The sequence below is a fragment of the Ambystoma mexicanum genome, chromosome 8 (genome assembly GCF_040938575.1).
Source record: "Ambystoma mexicanum isolate Mex_15411 chromosome 8, UKY_AmexF1_1, whole genome shotgun sequence".
Taxonomy (NCBI): domain Eukaryota; kingdom Metazoa; phylum Chordata; class Amphibia; order Caudata; family Ambystomatidae; genus Ambystoma; species Ambystoma mexicanum.
In genome coordinates, this window is record NC_090929.1 from 313,082,263 (window position 1) to 313,104,913 (window position 22,651).

Consider the following 22,651-nt stretch of genomic DNA (forward strand, 5'->3'; position numbering starts at 1 on the left):
CTTGGATTGGAATAAGGAGGGTGGCAGACCTAGTTGTGTCAGATCAGCTCAGTGGTTCCAAATCAATTTCAAGATGATGGATGAGGGAAGTTGGCATATCATTCTGTTGTTGTGCCATAGCGGTAAGGTTATCTAGTTTATGGGCTTCATTCCGAGTTGGGCGGTAAAGGTTTACGGGCACCGGCAAGGATGCCGGTGCCGGTAAACCCTTACCGCCCAATTCTGAGTTCCCTTAGCGGGACCCGCAAAGGACGGTGGTCTGACCAGGGCGCTAATAATGGGCCCGCTATTTGCAGGCCCGTAATTAGCGCCTTCCCCATCCCCATTGAGCCCTGTGGGTGCTCAAATGGGAATGGGGAATGGTTTACTGAATGGGGACTTACCGGGTTCTCCAAGGTCGGAATGACCCGGTAAGTCCCCATTCAGCCAGACCGGACCCGGGTTTGGAGGCAGCCATGGTGGTAATGAACAGAGAGGAGCAGACTGCTAGAAGCTGCACGCTGTGAGGACATCAGAAGCAGACAAGAAGCTTCAGAGCGTTTGCAGGTGTCGAAAGGCAGCATCCACAACGCCCGAGCCTGGGGAGACAACGAATGGCAGAGCCTGAGCTGCAAAGGGCACAGAAGCTGCAAAGCATAGGCGGCAAGCAGGAACAGAACACTGAAGACCTGCAGGCTTGCCGCAGGAAATACTGTACATGCCATCAAGAGCCAGTGAATCCACCCAAGGGAAGCAGGAAAACCGGGGCATACTGGAAATCCTCCTTAAAGCAAATAGCATTTAACAAAGTGTATAAGAAAGAACAAGCAAATTAATATTACTTTAAAAGACAGAACAAAGGACATTTAAGAGACTGTCAAGTTTGTGAGTGTATGCCGCATACCTATAGGAAACGCCCTGGCAGGACAGTATACCAGGCAGAGTCAACACAGAACAAAATAAACATAAGAAATCATCAAGTGTGTAAGTGTGCACAGTGCACATCTGAGAAAAGCACTGGTAGAAGAATACACCAGACAAATTATAATAGGGAAGCACAGACAGGAGAGTATACCTGGCAGATTTAAATTACAGGAGAAATGCCCTGGCAGGAGAGTATACAATGCAGATTCAAGTCACAAGAACATATATATGAGAAAATCCCTGGCAGGAGAGTATACCAGGCAGATGCAAATTGCAAGTGTGTTCATAGATAGAAAAGCCCTGGCAGCAGAGTACACCAGGCAGACATAAGTTGCAAGTGTGTTCATAGAAAGAAAAGCTTTGGCAGAAGAGTATGCCAGGCATATGTAAGTTGCAAGTGTGTTCTGTGATGAATTTCTGGGCTCCCTCACTAAACCCCTGCCTAAAGTCTCCTCTTATGTGGCCAGGGAAAGGCAGACACTGTCAACATTATTCCTTCCCTTCTCCCTTTGATTCTTCCTCCGATGTCCGGGAGGAGAGTAGTTCTTGTGGGAGCGCTGATGCCTTCCTTCTGGTAGACCATTTAACCTTGTAGAATAAAGTCTGTCTCGGGGGCAAGCCACTATGCCTGCTTCTACTAACAGCCAGGGCAAGAGACCATACCCCAGAACAGCCAATTAGGGGATAAAGTTGAGATAGGTAGAATAAAAAAATCAATGCCGCTGTGACTCATTCCCACAGGGAAGGCAGGACACTGTGATGGTGTATCCAAAAGCCAATCTGTTGCAAAGACTAGGGCAGGAGCATCTTGCGAATAAGTAGGCCAGCGGAGATGCAAACTGAAGCGGGAGACAAGAGAAGGTGCAATGTGCAGATGAGAATGGCAGTCGATGAGCGGACTGCAGCGGGCGACAAGAGATGGAGCGCTGTGCAGGTGAGAAGGCAGCCGGTTAAGCAGACTGAAGCGGGAGGCTAAAGTCGGTTCACTGTGCAGAAAGAAGCTCAAGGAAGAAGCCGAAGGAAAGGGCATAAACAGGGAAGAAGGGGGCGCGCAAGGCGCAGAGAAAACAAAACTAGCGTAGTTACCCAGAACAAGTAGAACGGGTTGCAACATGAGGCAGGACTGTCGGGGACAGAATGTATACAGACTGCAAGTGCCATCTTGACAAAGACTAGAACAGGGCTTCTGTTCTAGAATGGAAGTGACGGCACGTTCAATGGCGAATGCACCACTGATTCCAGAGCCACCAGGAAAGGCACGCAGTGAAATACACTTCCTGATCCTGACCTTGGGGGTAGTGTTCTGTGGGAGGATCACCTGGGAGGAGAAAAGGGTTAGGGAAGTGAGAGGAATCTGTGGGGTGAGACACAGTATGTGCTTTTCTCTGGGGAAGACATGTCACAAATGGCACAGTATATAATCGCTTGTTGTCACAATAATCTTGTTGTTCCACATGTTGAACATCTTAATGTGGAGAAAATCAGCCCCAACTCCTGTAGTATAAAAAGGAAACTCTCAAACCCATAGAGCTAGAACTTCCCTAAATCAAAAGGGGGTAATGGATGGAAGTTTGTGAATAATAATCATCACAAGTCTAGAAAGCCTTTTCATCTTTACAAACAGAACTGATGAATAATTTGTGTGATACTCCATCAATAAATATTGTAGAAAGTGGAGATCAAATCAGCAAAGTAGAAAAGGTTTGGAAAACTAACTTTGTTGGCAAGGACTTCAAGTCCCATAATTTCCTCAGTACTGAGACGATGAAGAGGGATGCAGGGGAATACTGCTGTAGAATGGTCAGCTAATTAGTGTAAATGCCCTACTCCTGAGGGAGACTAAGAGGCTTAAAAAGCCCCCTCAGGAGCAGGCAGTAGAACAACAAGAAAAACATGAGCAGGATGAACAGCAGGAGCCACAGAAGAAGCAGCAGTAGGAGAGGAGAAAGCAGTGTGGGCCGTGTATGCAGAGGAAAGTGAATCTGGAGGCAAGAGAAGGTGCCGGGACCCCTGTGAAGCAAAGAGCGATGGCGGGTCGTGTGATACAGGCATGGTATCAAGAGAAATGACACAGACAACAGATGTATAGTTCCAAACAAAACTTTATTAATGATTACAGCCCCCTCCACCTTTCCTTTTTCCTCCCCTCTGCCCCCCTTTTCCCTTCCTCTGTCAAAGTCTGGCACTAGCCCAATTGCCAGGCATAGTAATCGTAGCCGCCCATCTCACAGCCACTTCTCCCCTCCTCCTCCCTCCCCCTTCCCCTTCCCTCTCCTTCAACACCTCCTCCTGTCTTGCAGCCACTTTCCCTCTCATAGCACTTACTCCTATCAGTTGTCCCATGACCTCTGACAGTAGCTCGTCTGTTCCCCCTCTCCGCCCACTCCCCCCATGGCTACTCTGAATCATCGTCCAACCTTCTATGTTAGTTTTCTGTTTGTTTTCTCTCCTCCTCACTCTCTCCTTCCCCCCTCTTCCTCCTCGCCCTCCTCCTGTAACTCATGCACCACAACAATTGTCGTCAGGCATAGTGATGTTACTGCTTGCTTGTCTCCTTCCCTTCCCTTCCCTTTCTCTCCCTAACTGTTCTGGCACTTGCACTATCAGAAATGTCGCTAATTATGATAGTTCTATTTTTCACATTCTAATTTGTTTCAAGGACATGTAAGAATGTAACTGTATTTTCCCATGTTCCCTCCCTCCTTGAAGCGCTTTGAAACACATTGTGTATAGGCACTATACAAAAAAACAATCAAATCAAATCAATCTGGATGGTGTAACACCCTATGTTAAGGTAGGGTTTACCCTACCTAAAGAAACTAAGGAAAGTCTGTGTCTACAAGTCCAAAATAAGAGTCTGTCTTTGTCGAAACCTATGCTTGTCCTCACAACTATAACTAAACATAGTGGGGGAATCTTCTCAAAAAAATATAAGTGTTTAAAAGTAAAGGTTAAGCTACTTGCAGCTTCAGTTCTTCTTGAGTTCCTTATCTCAAGTTTAATACAGTTCCAATATAGGTTCACTTCAATAGAGTTTGGTCAACTTCCCTTCCCCAAGTTCAAATGTAGCACAGTTCACACAAAACAGAGGTCCTTGGACTCCCTTCCCCAAGAAAACATTCTCTGGTTGTTTGACTCTCAGGGTTCCCTTCCCCAAGACTTTAACTAAGCGTTCTCATTGTTTCATCTGTTCAAAGTTCACAAGAAGACACTGGGTCCACTTGACTCCACCTTCAAGTTTGCTCCACCAATTGTTTCATATTTCTTTGCAGCTTGTTCACCATTCAGGGTCTCCTGGTCTAGGTGCAGTAATCAAACCACATGGTCCACCCATTACAGGTCACACAAACAGTGACCCTATAATTTGTCTTTTGGTTTGATTCTTGATGTTGGTAACTTTCACATTAGGAGACTTTCTGGTCTAGCCGCTGTTAACAGACCGCACCTTCCACCCATCACAGATCGCGCAACCATTAATCTCTCCAAAGCTGCTGAACCCCTTTTGGACTCTTCTGTCTTGGGTTTTGACTTTCTACACTTGTTTTTCCTTATTACACTCTTTTATACCAGTTCTTGGTTTGTCATATACTTATGACACTTTCTCATGTTTGCAGCTATAACTGATATTCTTTATTATTATTCTTTGTACTTGTAATACTCAAAACAACTCTTCAGTTTCATCACATCTTTAATTCTGTTCATATTACGTTTTATTGGCAGTGTGCACTTGTATGTCTATTGACTTAAAGTGTTAATTCCTCATTCAGCACATCGCAGATTAGTCAAATTGTTTCCTTCTTTCAGTTCAGTATTCAATAGATGCAGCATTGACTTGTGCTCACTCAAAAAGCGACTTTCTTTCAGTTCAGTATTCAATAAATGCACCATTTTCTTGTGCTCACTCAAATAACTTTCTTTCATTTCGGCATTCACTAAATGCAGCGTTTACTTGCATTTGTCGACTGTTACTTCCTTCGGAGCACTCCTGTCTGCCCAGTGTCTCCTGGCACTTACTGGCTCTTCGCAGCTCATCTCGGCAGCTCTCCCGAATGGGAAACCAAACTGCCACTTCGCCGGGCACGTCGCTAGGCACACACCTGCTTCTGTGCTCTTCTCCACCTCTGCTATACAGCAGCGCCTGCTGCCCACGTTCCCATACAAGGGTTCCCGGTCCTGCCCAGTCCCTCCTGCAGGTCTCCTGAGATCATTGCCGGCATCTAGGCTTCCTGGTCCTCCAGCACAGCGGATTCTCTCCTCTCTCTCCTTTCAGCTGCTCCTTGTATGCTTTTGGGCTCCAACTTTCATACTCTTTTCCATTCTTAACCGGCTGCAGGTGAAGTGAGTTAAACTCAATTGTCTGACCTTGTATAAGCCTCTTGGTGTGAAATGCCTGAACCTCATTGCTGGATGCCACCAGGGCCCTGTTCATCGTCTCAGTACTAGAGTGGTGTTTGCAATAGGAAGTGCGCACTACTCTTAGCTGCCTCTTCCTCTTCTCAGTACTTGGTGGGAAACTACAGGGAAACATGGGATAAGATTGACAATATCCCATGAAGACTGCACAAGGGTCAGGCAGGTCAGTGTTGATGAAAGGGGGATACCATGTCTCACCTTCAAGTACCCTCTCTCCGATCCCCAAGGACCCTCCACCCAAGTTATCCTCGCTCGCTTGTCTACCCCCAGGGTCAGAATCCAAAAGCAATGGCCCTTCCCTCGCCAACTGAACAGAAGATCCTTGGGGAGTAGATGTGAAAGTGCCTTTAGGTTTCTCACAGTCCTAAGAGGATCTTTGCCTCGAGTTATCCCGGTTGCAGTGGTCACGCAGCGGGAAGCATGAGAAAAGGGTGCTTGTTGTGCAGAGGTTGCACAGTGGGAAGCAGAAGTAGCAAGGGAAGTGCACCCTCATTAGAAGCTTCAGGTGGCTGGGTTTCACTTGAGCCTCTCTGGAGTGGACGAAGCGCCATTTACGAGTGGCATGAGCCGAGATGGCCCGGAGGAGGCTGTTTGCCTGATTGCGAGGAGCCACAACATCATAGGATCTGTGAACTCTAAGTGGAGTGGGAGCGAGTGGCTTACCCAGTAAGTTCACAGCTTGCAAGTGACTATGGTGCACTCCGATGCTATCTGCATGTTCACGGCAGGCAGTTTAACTTGCTTGTGAGTGAAAGAGGCAGTAATGACAGATTTGAATACCAAATTATTCGTAGACAACGCAGTTTTACTTATTAAACCAAAGTGACTGTACAAGCAAGCGTGTGATTTGATGGAAGGCCCGAAAACCCAGTGGGGAAGCTTTAGTCCAAGCAAAAGCTTACATTCAATACCCAAGCCAAGAATATTTAAAAACCCAGCAATACCAATACAACAAACATTGCTCAAGGCAAGAGGGGAATATTGGGAACCCCAAAAGTTGCAAGACCTGCTGTATATGTGTTGTGAAATACAGATCATCAGATTATGTAAACACACATTATCAAAGGCAAGACAGAAATAGAGTAAGACTATTTCCTGGTCACTATTTGGTTGTTGGTGTGGAGGGGGAAGAAAAGTGGCAACCAGGCAGCCCTTCTGAAGTGGATTATCCAGAGAGAGAGGAGCAGAATTGCACAGTAGTCCTAAAGAGGATTAGTGTGGTTCCGTGTTTCCCTGAAAATGGTTTAAAGTTTGATGCCAGCTAAACCTTGTGCAGTTGTTGTTCTAAGATGGAAGTTACCACTGAAGCACACTTTATTCTTTTGTGAAGTATTAAACTGGCAGGCAAGTAAATCCATAAATCCGTATGGCAAGTTGTTGATGTAGAAGGCCTGTTCTAGGTGTAAACCAGGTAGTAGAACTGTGGTTCTAGCAAAGACAATTGCAGTTCTTTAAACCTGTTCTTACTGCAGGAGGAGTTTGAACATATTAATTCTGTTGAAATCAAAGTTGTGGCAAATCATACTGACAAAGACAGCTGTTGTTTGCTTGACGAAGACAAATGTGAAACTTGTTCTTACTGCAGGAGGAGTTGGATGAAATGATTTCTTTTGGTACACTGATGATACAATAGAACTTTGTGTAATCAAGTTTGAATCCTCAAGAACTGTGTTGGAACTTTGTAGCTTTCTTTTGAACTGTGGAGCAAAACCTAGCTCAGATCTGGGAAGGGGAATTCACCCAGGTTGTTGTGATGTTGTTATTTGTATATTACGCGCCATTGCCCACGGGCATCAGGGCGCTGTGGAGAGAAAGGCTGAATAGCACATATTAGGGCATGAGCAAAGGAGGAAACTTTAGTTAAATAGTTTTTCTAAAGGCAAGTATGTTCCCATCAGTATGCACATTTATAGTCAATTTATTCCAGGCCGTAGCCTATTGCCTGGGTAAAAGTGATCTTTGCCCTTTATCCATTTTGCTTTACAGACATATCAGCCATATAGAGTCCTTAGATCTAGTGCCTCTTGCCACATTCTGTACATTGTGTACATTGATGTGTTCTTTCAGGTACCTAGGTGCATTTCCAAATAAACACTTATGGGTCATCATGTTAATCCCTAAATGTATTCTGGCCTCTATTGGGAGCTGGCACAGCTACCTGTGCACAGAGATGTGATCACATCTAGAGATGTTTTTATAACCCTAACAGCATCATTTTGCAGGGTCGGTAATTTCTTAATACAGGTTTTGCTTGCCCCGCCTAACAGAGCATTACAATAATCCAGCCTTGGCATAACCAAGGCTCTAACAAGTGTGACACAATTCACATTGGAGATAAAGGGTTTCACCAGAGGCAGGTGCCTCAGGTAAAATTGGATATTTTTACTTACACTTGTCACCTGAGCTGCGGCACTGAGTGAGGCCCCAAGAATGACACCAAGCGTTTTGACTTGTGCTATGGTTTTTATGGAATGTTGTCCTTTACAGAAATTTGAGTACGAGGTCCCTAATTCATCTCATACTTGGGCTGAGACGTATACCAGGAGTGCTGTCTTTTCCCTATTAAGACATAAGCCATTTTCTGTCAGCCAAATTTGTATTGCCTCATATGTGGATGAAATCATTTCTTCGTCTTTTACGTAATCGCCACTCAGCTCAAAAATTAGCTGAGTGTCATCTGCGTAGTTAGTGAAGTATAACCTGTTAGAATCTAAAAGAACACATGACAGGCAGCAAAAAAATATTGAAAAGAGTGGGAGATATGCACGCCTCCTGGGGAACTTCACATATACTAGGCTCAGGTTTCGAAGAGGCGTTTCCCCAAACAATCTTTGTCATTCTATTGCTCAGGAATGCCTCAACCCACTTGATCGTATCAGGGGAACATAGTCCAATTTCTCCTACTCTTTGTACTAATTTCACAAGGTCGAAGGCTGCTGAGAGAACTAAGAGCATCAGCAGCCCCACCTTGCTTTCATCCACAATGCTCAACATTTCTGTGTGCAAATCAAATAAGGCACTCTCTGTGCTATGAGATGTTCTAAAACCCGATTGTCGGGGATGTAGAATGTAAGGGATTTCAAGATGTTTCTGGAATTGTGTGGTGGCCACTTTATCAATCAGTTTCAACAAAAAAATGAATGTTAGTTATAGGTCTGAGATTAGTATAAATGGCTGGATCCAAGTCAGGTTTTTAATTAGTGGGCTAACAGTAAGTTCTTTCAAGAGATCAGGCACATTATTATCAGAGAAAACAGCATGGACAAAACAGGTCCAATAGGGAGGAAACATTTTAGGGTGTTCTAGAACTATTTTAAAAGAAATGACTATGAGAAGAGACAGGGACCTTATGGGGAATGTGGTTGTATGTTATATATATTTGTTGAATTGAACTGCCATGCATTTCCTTGTTGCTTTATTGAATGTACAAGTGTGAGGGACAAATCCTCATCAGGGTAAGGATAGTGAGGCGTTTATTCAACCTTTCTATTTAATGAAATGGCAAAAGTTGAATGCTCTTTCAAAAGTTGTCTGCCTCACATTTGACCCCTCACAGTTCATAGAAAGAAAAACCCTGGTAGGAGAGTACACCACGCAGATGCAAGCTGCAACAGTATTCATATAAGAAAGTCCTGGTAAGTAAACATACCAGGCAAAGTCAAGTTGAACAGTGTGTAAACCCCATCAGCTAAGGAAATCCTGCTAAGGATACAGCAGGACTGTCAAAAGGCTGAGTTACAATATACCCAAGAGAAAAGAAAACCTGGCAGGATAGTACACCAGGTATCCTACAAAGATACAGACTAACAGCCAAGTTGTTTTATACACCAATTCTGTTATTGATCAAGAAAAACATAAGGAACTGATATTCTTGAAAGTATAAAACAGAGTAAAGATAAATCCAGGGGAAGGGTACCACCCTCTGGAACAAAGAACTGTTAGAATGTGAGTGCCAGAATGGTACTTTGGACATCTTGACATTGGACAGGCCCTTAGTTTATGTAAGGTAGGGAAATATCTCTTAGATTAGGGACAGAGAGGTATTTCCTAACCCCCTTTTTCTTTTGTAATAAAAGTTTATGGCCAAAACCATAAGTCCTTCTGACCGTGTCTCTTTTACCGGTTCGTCACAGATGTATGGAGTGTAGCAAGTTGAAGCAGGTCATTTCTGGGTATTCTCAATGCTCGATCAAATTCCATATCAATTTGTCTAGCTTATTGGCAGTTTTGCAAGAAGGATGTGTGGCTTGTAGCAAGTTGACTGTCCCTTTCCTTCCACAGTACCAAATCTTTTTCTGCTCTGCACAGTATAGACATCAAGAAATGTAATTTGATTCCCTCACAGTCTCTCCAGTTAATTGCAGTCAACTTCTGCACAGACTCCCATTGCTCCCATTTGCCTGCTAGCAAGCCTGAGAGTCATCTGCTGCTGTCATCAAAGCACTCACCGGAAAGTTCATTTTAAAACCCTAACAAAACAAAAACAGATTGACATTGGACATCTGAATTTGGGATGATTACTTAGAAAGGAGACAGCTTTGGTCCCTGATGAAGGAATTACCATAGTCTGAAATGCATTAGACTATTTTTCTCCTGTTTTGTCTCCTGATTAAAAGTCATGTTTTATGTTGGGTTTCATATATGATGCTGATTTTTTAATAGAAAGAATAGAATGTTATAACTATTGAACTAAAGTGGAGCGATGTACTTCACAAGGGAACAGACAGCACTGAGGGACCTTACCTCTGGTCTCGGGGTCAGCCATTTGAGCCTTCCAATGTGTTATAGTGAATATGGGCATGTTGAAACCATGCTCAAGGAAAAAACAGAGAATAAAGCCATTCTAATTACTCTCCTTAGTCCCAAATGGCCCAGTTCTATAGATGAGCAAGCTGCAAGAAAGTATGGACACATTTAGATTAGAGTGGGATTTCAAGCATGGCTGCCCTGGAAATAGAAGCGCTGCTCTATGTTTCCGGGAGATTACTGAGACCTGCTATGGCCTTTATGGGAATGGTGATAGTGGGAAGTTAGGCAGGAATCCTCTTAGGCTAAGACTGGACGCTTATGCAAGATAATTTACATAATTCAGCCTTTGAACAACCTTCTCATCCTGCACTGCAGTTACTGTGTCATGTTAATAGAGCAGTGGTCGAAGTGAGCGGGAGCGGTCGGGAGCGGTGCTCCTATAGTTTTTTAAATTACCTTGTACAGCTCCTATACTTTTATTTTAAAAAGAAACCGTTCTGGAATGGTTTTGTTTTAAAATAAAAGTGTAGGAAGAAGTTGAAACCTTCACTTTCAGTGCACTGCACTGATCGTTCCCTTAAACAGCAGGTGCAAGTGTTTGGGGGGGTGTATTGTGTGTGGGAGGGGGCGAGGTGATCGGGTTTGTGGGGAGTGGGGACAGGCCAGCAGGGAACATAGTTCCACTACTTCTTTACGTACACTTCGACCACTGTAATAGAGGCTATCTTGCGATTCGTAGTTCAAAAAAGGGGTGTAGCCTCTGGTTACTAGATTAGATTTCCAGGTAGGGGTATACCGAATAGTACATTTAAGATTCGGCTCAATAACGAATAGTTGTTCAAGCAATTAGCCGGAGTCGAATGGGCAGCTGAATAGTTGCGTTTTTGACCAAACATGTTCTAGATTATAATAGACAACTCTGCATTTCATAAAATCAGGAGGAATTCTAATGCATACATATACATGTTTATTAATGTGTCTTATATTTTACTAAGCTTATTAAAAAGAAGAACCAAAGAACAGATCTGAAAACGAAGTCCACATTTTTTTAGTTCACATATTAGCAAAAACTGAAACCTGTATGGGAAAGGTGGAAGTTAAGGATCACAAGGCGTTCTACATTTTGTGGTAAAAGGCTACTTTGGTGTTCTGAATAAAGGTTCTATGTGAAAATGTGCCCAGGAAAAAAGACGCCAGGTAGGCAGCTTTTTTCCATGCATCCTTAAAAGCCTTCCTCCGCATATTCTAGAACTGTTACAATTTTCTATTGTAACTTCATTCCTAGAATATTTGGGGAAAGGACTTCATTTTCGTGGGAGTACAAATTTGGAGGAATGTCATGCCCTGGCAACCTAACTGGATACCTAAATAAATATATCAAGCTGTACTGAATACTCGTCCACACTGGTAGGAGGAGGTGTCAAGTACATACAAGCAACTTTGGCTATCCCTGGAAATCTCACACTGTTAATTTCCCTCCACTTCTGCTGGTCTTCGCTTTTTGGGAGCAGAGGCTCACTAAAAAAAGATAGTCCGTTCAGTGTGTAAGGAATTAATTGACTGACTCACACCACCAGCCGTGGACTGCTGAATAACACTGTCACAGAAGGCCCATAAGCCACATGGTGGAAAATTCTTCTTAGTTAGTGGCTCGCTGTCTTGTATGCCAGAGTCAGCAGGTTGCCTCAAAGTATGATGTGTGGTCTCTTCAGACAGAGTTAGGGCAGTACTGTGGATTGCACATTTAACATTTTTTACTGCAACATCTATACTGAAGAACATTAACTTGAATCGAGGATCGATTCTTCTTGCCACAGAGTAGATTGGCATATCTTCAATGTCCCTAAACCTTGCTTCTACTGCCTTCAGGAGCTCTGTTTTGACAAGCTTGACACCACTGTCCATTACCCCATCAGAGCCCAGGTAGGCCCTTAAAGCTTTGAAAGCAGTAAGAACCGAGGAGATGCTCGATGTATGTGAACAAGCCTCCTTTGTGAGCTCTGCAAGGGGTGCTAACAAATACAGAACAGTTTCTGCCAAAAGCCTCTGACAGGCAAAAAGATTTGGCACTTTTTCATCCTCCGCACATGCAAACTCACTGGCTGTCTCTGTCCCACCAATTGCTGCAAAATCAAAAAGGAGGAGTTTCAGTGTGGTGACACATCTTTGATTAACTGAAGTTGTCAAAACCCAAGATCTTTTTGCATTGAGTGCAAGTGAGATGTGGCAGAACATGAATGTTTGAAATGACCAACAAGTTTTCTCGCATGCGCCAGCATATCAGACACAAATCTCTGCGCAAAAAGGCCACCATAGATGCAAAGTTGTGGGGTATATGCAAAGCACGTAACACTGACAAAATCTGCATCTCTGAAAGCCGTGCACATTTTTGCTGCACCACACAAAAAGACAAATGTGTGCAGCACCCCTCGGCACTTGTGCTGGAGCCTGCTCTAGCCTCACGCTCTGCGGAGAGCACATTATGTGGAAGTGATACTAAACAATTGCAACAATAAATGGCTGGACCTCCGTGAGAACAAGGCTCGCGCGGAGCTGGCAGGGGTTGGCAATGTCTGGGGCTCTCTGTGTGAGGTGCTGGGGATGGGAGAGCTGAGTTCGCAGAGGGATGATTTTCGGGCCTAGTACATAGGTGGCGTCTGCTGTAATACAAAATGGTATCTGTTGCCAGGGCTGTGCGCTGCATTATTCGTATGATTCTGTATGTTATATCCTACGTCGATGGGCCATGAGGGTGGGTGTCTCTCCTCCCTTGGCCTAGACATGCTCTATTTACCGCGGGAAAGGCTAGGGGGGTGGGATAGGACCATCTCCTCCCCAAAAATAGCCTGAAACCTTCTGAGTATAATATTTTTGGAGTTATCCCAGTTCCTTAAATTCATCAAAATGTTGTCCAAACTCCCAATATTTCTCATCTGTTCATTTACAAACATCCGGATGGATGTAACTTTTATATCCATCTTGTGCATAAACCTCTTATTGGCCCAGAGAAAAAATATATTCCTTAACTAAGGTACTCAGAAAATGTACTAAGCACTGCTGGTTTCTGTTGCTGTGCTGATCTTCTTATAGCTCCCTACATACTATCTGTATATTTCGTTATAATACATTAAAGTTGCATCTTTTCAGAGTGTATATTTTTAAATGTTTATTACAAATTATTTGTTGCTTGAAGCAGCTAACTCAGCTCCTTCAGGTGTACCTAAAATTTGAGATCTGAGGGCTGCCCCCTGCTCTCAAAATGTTCAATTTCGTCTTCCAGATCTGAGTTACGGTTTTGCTGTGGCTTTGGCCTCCCCTCAAATGATGCAACCAGGTTTCCCTATCCTTAGCTGCATTACCTTTGTTCTGAGGTTTTTCACTAACCCTAAAAAAGCTTTCTGAATTGCGTGCAGCTCAATCTCCGTAGAAGAAAAATGTGTGTAATGATCACAGTGCATAGTTTGTAAAATATTTCCTCATTCCTCCAAACTGTAAACTGTGTTCCACTTTCAAATTGCCCATAGATTTAGATGTGTTTTCAATACCAGTTACATCTTCACTATGAGATTCATCAAAGAGGATTGAATCTAAAGAATCCTGGGCTACATTTGTATGTATTGATAAGACTTGTTTCTGGAGCGGGATCATGGGATGCAAATGATTATGTTGTAGGTGGAGCACGTATTGCCTAATACTTTCCTGAAACGAGCCAAGAACAACAGATACTTCTGCAGGTGGTCCTACTGCAGTGGGCCCACTATCCACTTCAGAGTTTGTGTCAATAACCTCCAAATTATCTTGAGTGAGTTTAGAGGATTGGGAAAGAAGATGTGCAACATTTGAGGAATGTGGAACACTCTACAGTTAAACAATAACCTGTTCAATGACTGCTGAGATTGTAATTGCATGCCAGTCATTTGAGTCGTGTAACTTAAATCGTGCGCTTCTCTGATGCCTCTCAAAGTATTCTTTAAGCCAGGCATGACGAGGAAACTAATCCTCATCTCATACTCCTAGTTGTCTTAAGCCGTTCTACACCAACTAAACCACTGGCCCTTGATATAACTGATGTGATTCTAGCTACACTTGTTAAATCGCAAGTCACGAAAGGGCTCATTTTCCTTGCCAACTGTTCATTGCTTCTGTATTCCAGCCTGGCATCCACAATTTTCGATACCCCTCAGAAGTTCTATCTTGGAGTCGTTGCTACTTGACATGAAGGCTGCAGGGAAGGCTCCTACATGATCTTTTGGATGCATATTAAGGTGTGTCGTTTGCGGCCAGATCCACCACCCGCTATATGATGTTAGGTCTGGGGGCAGTACAGGGAGATTTCCTGTTCCCCCAATCACTGGGGGCTTTAGGAAGGGGGAAGTTAGAGTGACACTACTTCACATGCTGGGCCTTTAAAGGTTGTCCCAGATACAAAAGCAACCGTTTCCATGGCTCACTCCTCTGCAGAGGAACAGCATTTGGCAATGCAGAAAGAAAGCAACATTACCAGAGTGGAGGCAAACAGGAGTTTGATGCTACAGCCGCCACTCCCTGTGAGTAGCCATAGTTAAATTGCCAGCCTCACCACCACTTGCTGTCATCCACTGCGAACATACCCCAATGCACACGTATGGAAAGATAGCATAGAAGATGGAGGACTGGCTTATTCAGCAGCAAACAGAGAGGAAACACCTAATGCATCACTGCCCGAACAATCCCAGACCCACAGCAATCACACACCAGTTACAACCCATAGTGTTAAAAACAAAACAGGGGCCAACAACAAGAAATTCTCTTACGAGTCAGAGACAAACGAGTTTTCTTTAATATGTCCGATTCTACCAAACCCCATCTACAAACATCCTCCTTCCAATACTGCACTGACGGACCAGGGGGTCTCTTCCAAGCTATTGCCACCGTCTCTTTGCTAGTACCAACATAAATCGAGCCAAGCGGTTTTGTAATTTCCGTTACCTCCCCCAGGAGCAAACCTCACAAACACATCCTTGGACAACATTCCAGAGTAGAGCCAAGCAGTTTGTTAATCTTTGCGATCACAGCTTACCAATGGCATGTAAATACTGGGCATCCCCAGAGCATATGCCACATTCTGGCCGGTCCCCCCACAAAACGGGGATAGTCCCAACTCAACGCATTATTCATGGTGTGCAGCTTGGTGCGGCATACACTATATGCAAGATATAAAATTGTATGAGTTGAAAGCTAGCGTTCTGTGACACCTTCTGAACCTGTCCCCAGATGTTTATCCATTCCTGTTCCGAAATCCCCTTCCCATTTACTCTGTGACCTTAACCTTTTAGTGCGGAATGCACTGCGTAGTGCGTGATATATATGAGAAATCCTCCCCCCCTTCCTTCCCATGTAACGAGCACCACCATTAGTGGGCTCAACTGTGGCTCCACGGGGATCCCCCCCGACAAGGCTGCCAGTCGCCTAATCACCATGCCAAACTTCAGGAAGTGCGCACTCTGTACCTTATAACGAACTCTCCATTCCTCAAATGATATCAGCATCCCATTTTCAAACAGGTCCCTCAGCGTCCCACATCCTCTGTCCTTGAGATCCGAAATCCCCACCCTCCTCTAAGTCTAGAGTCCACACCCCACGGAAGGTCTGCACTCTACAGGGCGGATACTTGCAACCTTCTCAAAAGTAGTAGTGTCCTTATCACACAAAATATATTGGGAGCACCTTTCCCACCTACCGTACGCCATATCTCCTGTCGATGTGTCAGGAGAGCCCCCAATAGCCCCCTCGACAACTCCTGTTTGCAGTTGTGCAGCCATATAATAAAGCTCATAGTCCAGTAAATCGAGGCCTCCCTCCGCCCGTGGTTGCCTCGGGTTGCCAGTAACTGTTACTGTTAACTGTTACGTTTGATGTCACGTATGAAAATTCCAGGTATAAACACTCACCTGGACAGACAGCAGAGGCTCGAAATGGAAGCTCTTACGTGGCAATGAAGATCCCCCTGATAGCCCTGCTGGCCTGCGCCTGGGTAAAGATAACCAGAGAAAGAGGGGCAGTGCTCACAGGGAAACCCTCAGTGGAAGAAAACCCTGCGCAGCTGCTAGAAGTCAGGAACTTCGATGCCGGGTTCTTGTGGAAGTCAGTAGTTGGAAGTGTGGAGGATATCAGCCGGGGAATCTCTCTATGGAGGAAGCACAGGAAGGTAAGTAAAGCTCTCTATGGAGAAGACAGAGGAATGGGAGTGAAAAGAACACGTACGGAGAAACTGTAGTGGCCAGACCCACCTGACGACTGATCGTGGAACTCGGTAGAAGGAAGTGATGAACTTCAATTCCCACAGGCTTAGAAAGATGAACAGTTTGCAAGGAATAAATGATGCCTTGAAAATCTGTGGATAGGAAAAGAGTTCTACGAAGGAGGGAGAGGGTTAGTTTCCTGGGTTAGCAGCACGGATATTGTTTAAAGAAAGGAACGGCAATACCTAGAGAGAGGACGGACGGGACTTAGTTTAGGTGAATAAACAGGGAATAACGGGAACGAGGTCCCGGAGCTAGGCGTAAGGAAATCTCTGAACCTGACGGCGGCAGATGATAATTGCTGCTGGGAAAGTCCGGATCTGACCCACAGGAAAAGAGACATTAGAAGGGAAAAACATATCTAAAGAAAGGACAATTAGATTCCTAGAAGCAATAACTTATGGAGCGCCGATTCTAGCAGTAGCGATGCATTGGAGCACTGCCATTTGGGCAGTATGTGGGATCACGTGGGCAGCCGGCAGCGTCAGTCTCGGATGTAAAAAGATTGAACTGCTGAATCTTACGGAAACAAACTAGCCCGCCAGCCATTTTGGAAGGGTTCCTATACAAGGCACTAGACAGCCGCCCGCGATTCCAAAGAGACCAGCGCTTATAGGATGTAACAGTATGCCCCCTTCGCAGGGGTGGTGCCCCGGCTTCCCCGGATGCAACTGGAAAAACCGCCACACCAAACGGGGTGCATGAACCCCCGAAGCCGGTTCCCAGGACCGTTCTGCAGGGTAATAACCGTTCCAGTCTATTAGGATTTGAAGGCGACCCTTATGATACCGGGAGTCACAGATGCTGGCAACCTCGAACTCAGGACCCGTCACCGAAGAAGCGGGAGGGGGGTGAACTACAGTAGTTTGTTGAAAACGGTCGGACACCGACAGCTTAATCTGGGACAGGTGAAAAACAGGATGGATTCGAGACCATGATGCGGGCAGTAAAAGCCGAACAGCGGCTGCGCCCACTAGAGACACCACCTTGAAGGGTCCGAAGTATCTTGGAGACAGTTTAGAAGGGACCAAGTGGCGTGGAAGAAACCGGAAAGCCAACCAGACAGAGTCCCCAACCGCTAGAGCGGGCAGCGCTCGCCAATGCCGGTCAGCATTACTCTTAGCCCAGTCCTGAGCAGCCTGAAGAGCCAATCGAGCGGCTCGTTGTCCACCTTGGATGTCCGCAAGAAGACCGTCAACCCCAGGGCAGCGAGAAGAAGGTAGTGCCACCGTAGGAACAAAGGAAAGGGCTAGTTTTCAATGCAGAATGGACAGCGTTGTTGTAGGCAAATTCTGCCAACGGTAAAAGTTCCACCCAGTTGTCTTGTGCGGCAGACACAAAGCAACGCAAATAGCCTTCCCAGGTTTGATTGAGGCGCTCAGTCTGCCCATTAGTCTGCAGGTGATATCCAGAACTGAGCGCTCTCCGTATCCCCAACATTGAGCACACCTTTTTATTTTTTTAAAACTTTTATTTTTGGCAGCAGAGGTTTACAGTAGGCGCATACATGAAAGCAACAAATATGAATAACAGGTATATTGTGGAGCAACACATTGATCACAATACATTCAACATGGCAAGGTCATCAAATCATCACATGGGAGGAGGGGAGATAGAAGTTCATGATGTAGGAGTTGTGCCTGATCGGGCAGGGGACACTCCGGACCTGGCTGTACCGTCACTTTGTTTGTTAAGATACGTATTGAATTCAGCCCAGATATTCTTAGGGCGGGATGGGGGGGGGGCATGGTCAGGTATTCTTCCTCACAGTTTCGTGACCATGTGAGCAATCGCAGCCATTTCTGAAAGACCCGGGGGTGGAGCTTCTCCAACTCTGGAGTAAACATTTCTTGGCAATCATACAATTTATGTTCAGAAATTTAGCCAGTCGTCTAGTGTCATCCGTTCTCCAAGCTCCAAACAAAACTGCTAAAGTATCAGCATCAACCACAGTCTCAGTAATTACAGTGAGTGTTTCTAAAACTCTATCCCAAAATTCAGACAGTCTATTACAGGTCCAGAACATGGGTAAGTGATCAGCATGTTCCGCTCCGCAACGGGGCCAGGGGTGCACAGTGGCGTGGGTGAACCTCGAAGTCCTATATGGAGTATAATACAACCTATTCAGAAGTTTGTTACGCATGGCGCAGTGACGGAAATTGAGGGAGACTTTTTTGTGTGTAGGCACATTTCCCCCCAGAGTCTGTCTGATATTTCTAGGCCCAGTTCGGTTGCCCATTCATCGCGTGCCCTGAGAGCTTGAATCGGGATAGTGTCCTGCAGGATCTTATATAGTGAGGACACGACGCCTCAGGCACCACCAGAGTTAGCAATGTATGCGATTGTCGGATCATCTGGGGGCTCATCTGGGAATGAGGGCCATTTAGTGCGAAACGTGGCCTGAAGTCTATAGTATTGGAGGGTCTCTAAAGCGGATCTGGTGTGGCCTTGTTTCCATGTTTGGGGGTCAATGAACCTGCCTTCGGGGTAAAAGTCAGACAGCATCTGATATCCCAGCGCCCCCCAGTGTCAGGCCAGAGCAGTGTAATGCGTGGGTTCCAGGCCAGGGAAGGCCCACACAGGGAGCCATTTATAGTATGGAGAGGACTCCGATGTCGGATATAGCAAGCGTGCCCAAGCATGAATGGTCACATTGATTGGATCTGTAGGAGAGTCAGGTGTGTAATGCTGATGCAGTATGAGGGACATTATGTTGATGCCAGCGGCTACCAGTCGCTCCAGTTTGACATGCGGACGCGCTGGTGAGCCAGGGTACCAGTGCGTGGCGTGTTGGGCCTGGGCCGCAGTCCAATAGAGTATCAGATCCGGAGCCGTGAGTCCCCCATGTTTGTATGGAAGCGTCATGTCAGTCCACTTCTTGCGCACCCCGCCAGAGTGCCAAGGGAACTGTGCACATAGTGTGTGTAGTTTGATGAAGTACTCCCTCCCGGGCCATACGGGTACGTTGCTGAAAGTGTAAAGAAGCTTGGGAAGTAGGATCATTTTAACAAGGGAAAGCCGACCTGCAATGGATAATGAAAGATTGCGCCACCGTGAGATTTTAGTCTCGACTGTTTGAGCTACCGCCGAATAATTATCGGCAAGCAAGGTGGATTTGGTTAGGGATATCTGGACACCCAGATATCTGACACCGTCCGGGGACCAGCGAAGGGGGTATTCGATGGTGGGTTGTTGGGTAGATTTAGTAAGCGGGAAGATCTCAGACTTTGAATAGTTAATTGTGAATCCGGAGTGGGTGCCGATGCGAGTGATATCTCTCAGTATGGGCTCAAGATGGGATGTGGGATCTCTGATGTACAGTAGGACATCGTCCGCATATAAGGATATCATTTCGGGGTTATCTTTCAGTCTTATTCCCTTGCGGGCGTGGCGTGCTCAGAAATAGTCCACCATTGGCTCTATTGCTAGAGCAAAAAGGATCCGGGAGAAGGGGCATACCTGTCGGGTACCCCTGAAGAGTGTAAAGAGATCAGATGTCAATGTATTAGCTCTTACTCGCGCCACAGGGGAATTGTATAGTAATTTGATGAACCCAATCATGTTTGGGCCGATGCCCATTGTCTCAAGCACCAGCCACATATAGCTCCATGAGACCATGCATGTCAAAGGCCTTCTGGGCATCCAGCGTGACTGCCACAGCTAGCACGTCCTGGTCCATACGGGACATAACATTAACAGTCTTCTGATATTGTGGGAGGTGGATCTCCCAGGGACGAAGCCTGATTGGTCTTCATGGACTAGATATGACATGATGGGCAGAAAGCGATAAGCTATGATTTTAGCAAAGATTTTTGTATCAAGGTTCATGAGGGAGAGAGGTCTATAAGACCCACACTCGTCGTCAGGCTTACCAGGCTTGAGCAGTACCGTGATGACAGCTTCACACATGGAACGGGGAAGGATAGAAACACAGAGTGATTCGTCCCACACTTCAAGCAGCCTGGGAGCTAGTATGGCGATGTACTCTTGGTAAAATTCGGTGGTGAGCCTGTCAGGACCCGGTGCCTTACCTTTGGGCAAGTCTGAAATGGCTGTTACTATCTCGTCCAATGTGATTGGGGAGTCCAACTGGTCCCGGGTAGGGGAGGAGATCTCTGTAGTGGGGATCTCACGCATGTGTAGTTTGGTATGTTCGGCAGGCTGGGAATAGAGGGACCTGTAAAACTCGGCAAACGTATCCAAAATTTGTTGGTCAGCCCACTGTGCGTTGCCATGTTCATCTTTGATGGATGTAATTTGAGTTCGGCCAGATTCCCTTCTTACTAGTGCTGCTAATGTTTTCCCCGGTTTGTCCCCCTCACCATATTTCCTGGTGGCCTGTGGGCGGCTAAAGTATTGGACTTTGTTAGTGGCAAGTGCATTATATGTCTGGAGTTCATCGCTGATTCGGGCGAGTATGGCAGGGTCAGCACCAGTGGAGCACTGCAGCTCTAACTGCTTCAGTTTGTCTTCAGAGCGACCAAGGGCGGCTCTGATAGCTTTCAGTATCCCGGCCTCCCGGGAGATGGACATTTCCCTAATATACACTTTGAAGGCATCCCACCTAACCGCAGCTGACGCGCCCTGAAGAGAGTTGTGCTCAAAGAAAGATTCAATGTCAGCCAGTATTTCAGCCTTGAACACAATGTCTTTGAGGGCCTCAGATTTAAAACGCCAGGTGCTGAATGTCGGGATAGGTATTCCCAGCCCCACAGATAATGTAATTGGAGCATGGTCTGACAATGTGCGAGGGAGGATCAGGGACCCCTCCACTCTGCCCATAATTTCCCTTGACACAAAGAACAGGTCTATCCTGGACGAGCTGTGGTGCACAGGCGAGTAGTAGGTATACTCCCACCGCTGGGGGTGCAGCATCCTCCAGACATCACAGATGTTAAGTGTCTTAATATGGCCATGTAAACTCTGTGCAGCACTGGACAGGGCTCGGGCAGCAGTACCAGTTCTGTCCAGAACAGTATCCAGGATAAGATTCAGGTCTCCCCCCATATAATCTGAATTCCTACGTAGCCCAGAAGTATGGTAGTTATAGAGTCAAAGAACTCAGGAGAGATCTACATTGGGGCAGTAGGTGTTAACAAGTAGATATTATTTGTTAACCAGTGTACAGTGAAGTATAACATAGCGTCCTTCAGGGTCTGTGTAGCCTTTATGCAATATACATTTAAGGGACTTGTGAATCATCGTTAGAACGCCCCTGGATTGGGTGGAATAGGAAGTGAAGAATCTAGCAGGCCCCATGCCAGGGCTATGGTCCTTGGGATGTGGCCATTGGAGTGTGTCTTTTGTAGAAATAGTACCTTACAACTATGCCTATTAGCATAGGCCATGATCTTACGGGCCTTGGTATGATTGCTTAATCCCCGGATGTTCCAGGACATTATGACGGTAGACATTTCAGTGACAGACATCTAATCCTGTAATACATGTTTTAGTGGACATCCCAGAACCAGCAATAATGTGAGCTCCCAAAGTTGGAGTTGAAGATGCGGTCATGGCCCTTGAATGCGCGTACCATGCAACCTTGTGTGCCTATTTTAAATAACACCCCATTCCCACCCACCTCCCTCACCACCAACCCGAGATTAGCAGTGTGAACATCACCCACCCTTAACTGCAGACAGCTGAGGCTTCCCCAACTTGGCCCAACCCGTCCGAGAGCCCAACTCGGGCTAACCCACAACAGAGGTTCGCAAGTGATCAGAGAACAGTGCAATCCCCGGGAGATTGTGCCGTTGCCGTGCACTAGCACGCTTGGAACCGAATGGTTCCGTTACAAGACGGACAGTGTTAGCAGTCGTGTAGTATATGCCCCTGCATCGTGGGAGACGGGGGCCCGTCGACGAAACATTAGAACATTGCGTTTTAGGCAACAATAAACAGTGATTGTGAAAGGATAAATAGATCAGTATTACATAAGTTCAGTAGTGTGCATCCCCAGGATGCTAAGTGAGATGTGTTCAGCGAAGCTGTGTAGCAGGGCAAGTAAGGAAGCGGGGTGAACTGTAGGTAAGATCAGTGACTGGTAATATTCTTGGTTCACATATAGGTATGACATGTAGAGGATACATGCAAGTTTAGCGTTCAATCATGGCCCATGAGGTCATCAGCGGAAGATTGTAGGGGAATGTGTGCTTTTATGAATTTCACTGCTTCAGATGGCACCGTAAAGAAAATACAGTTTGTTGTTGAATGTGAACTTCAAGCGTGTGGGGAACAATATGGCATAGGGGATGTTCCTCTCTCTGAGGAGTTTTTTTAACTCCGAGAAATTGGCGACGCTCCTG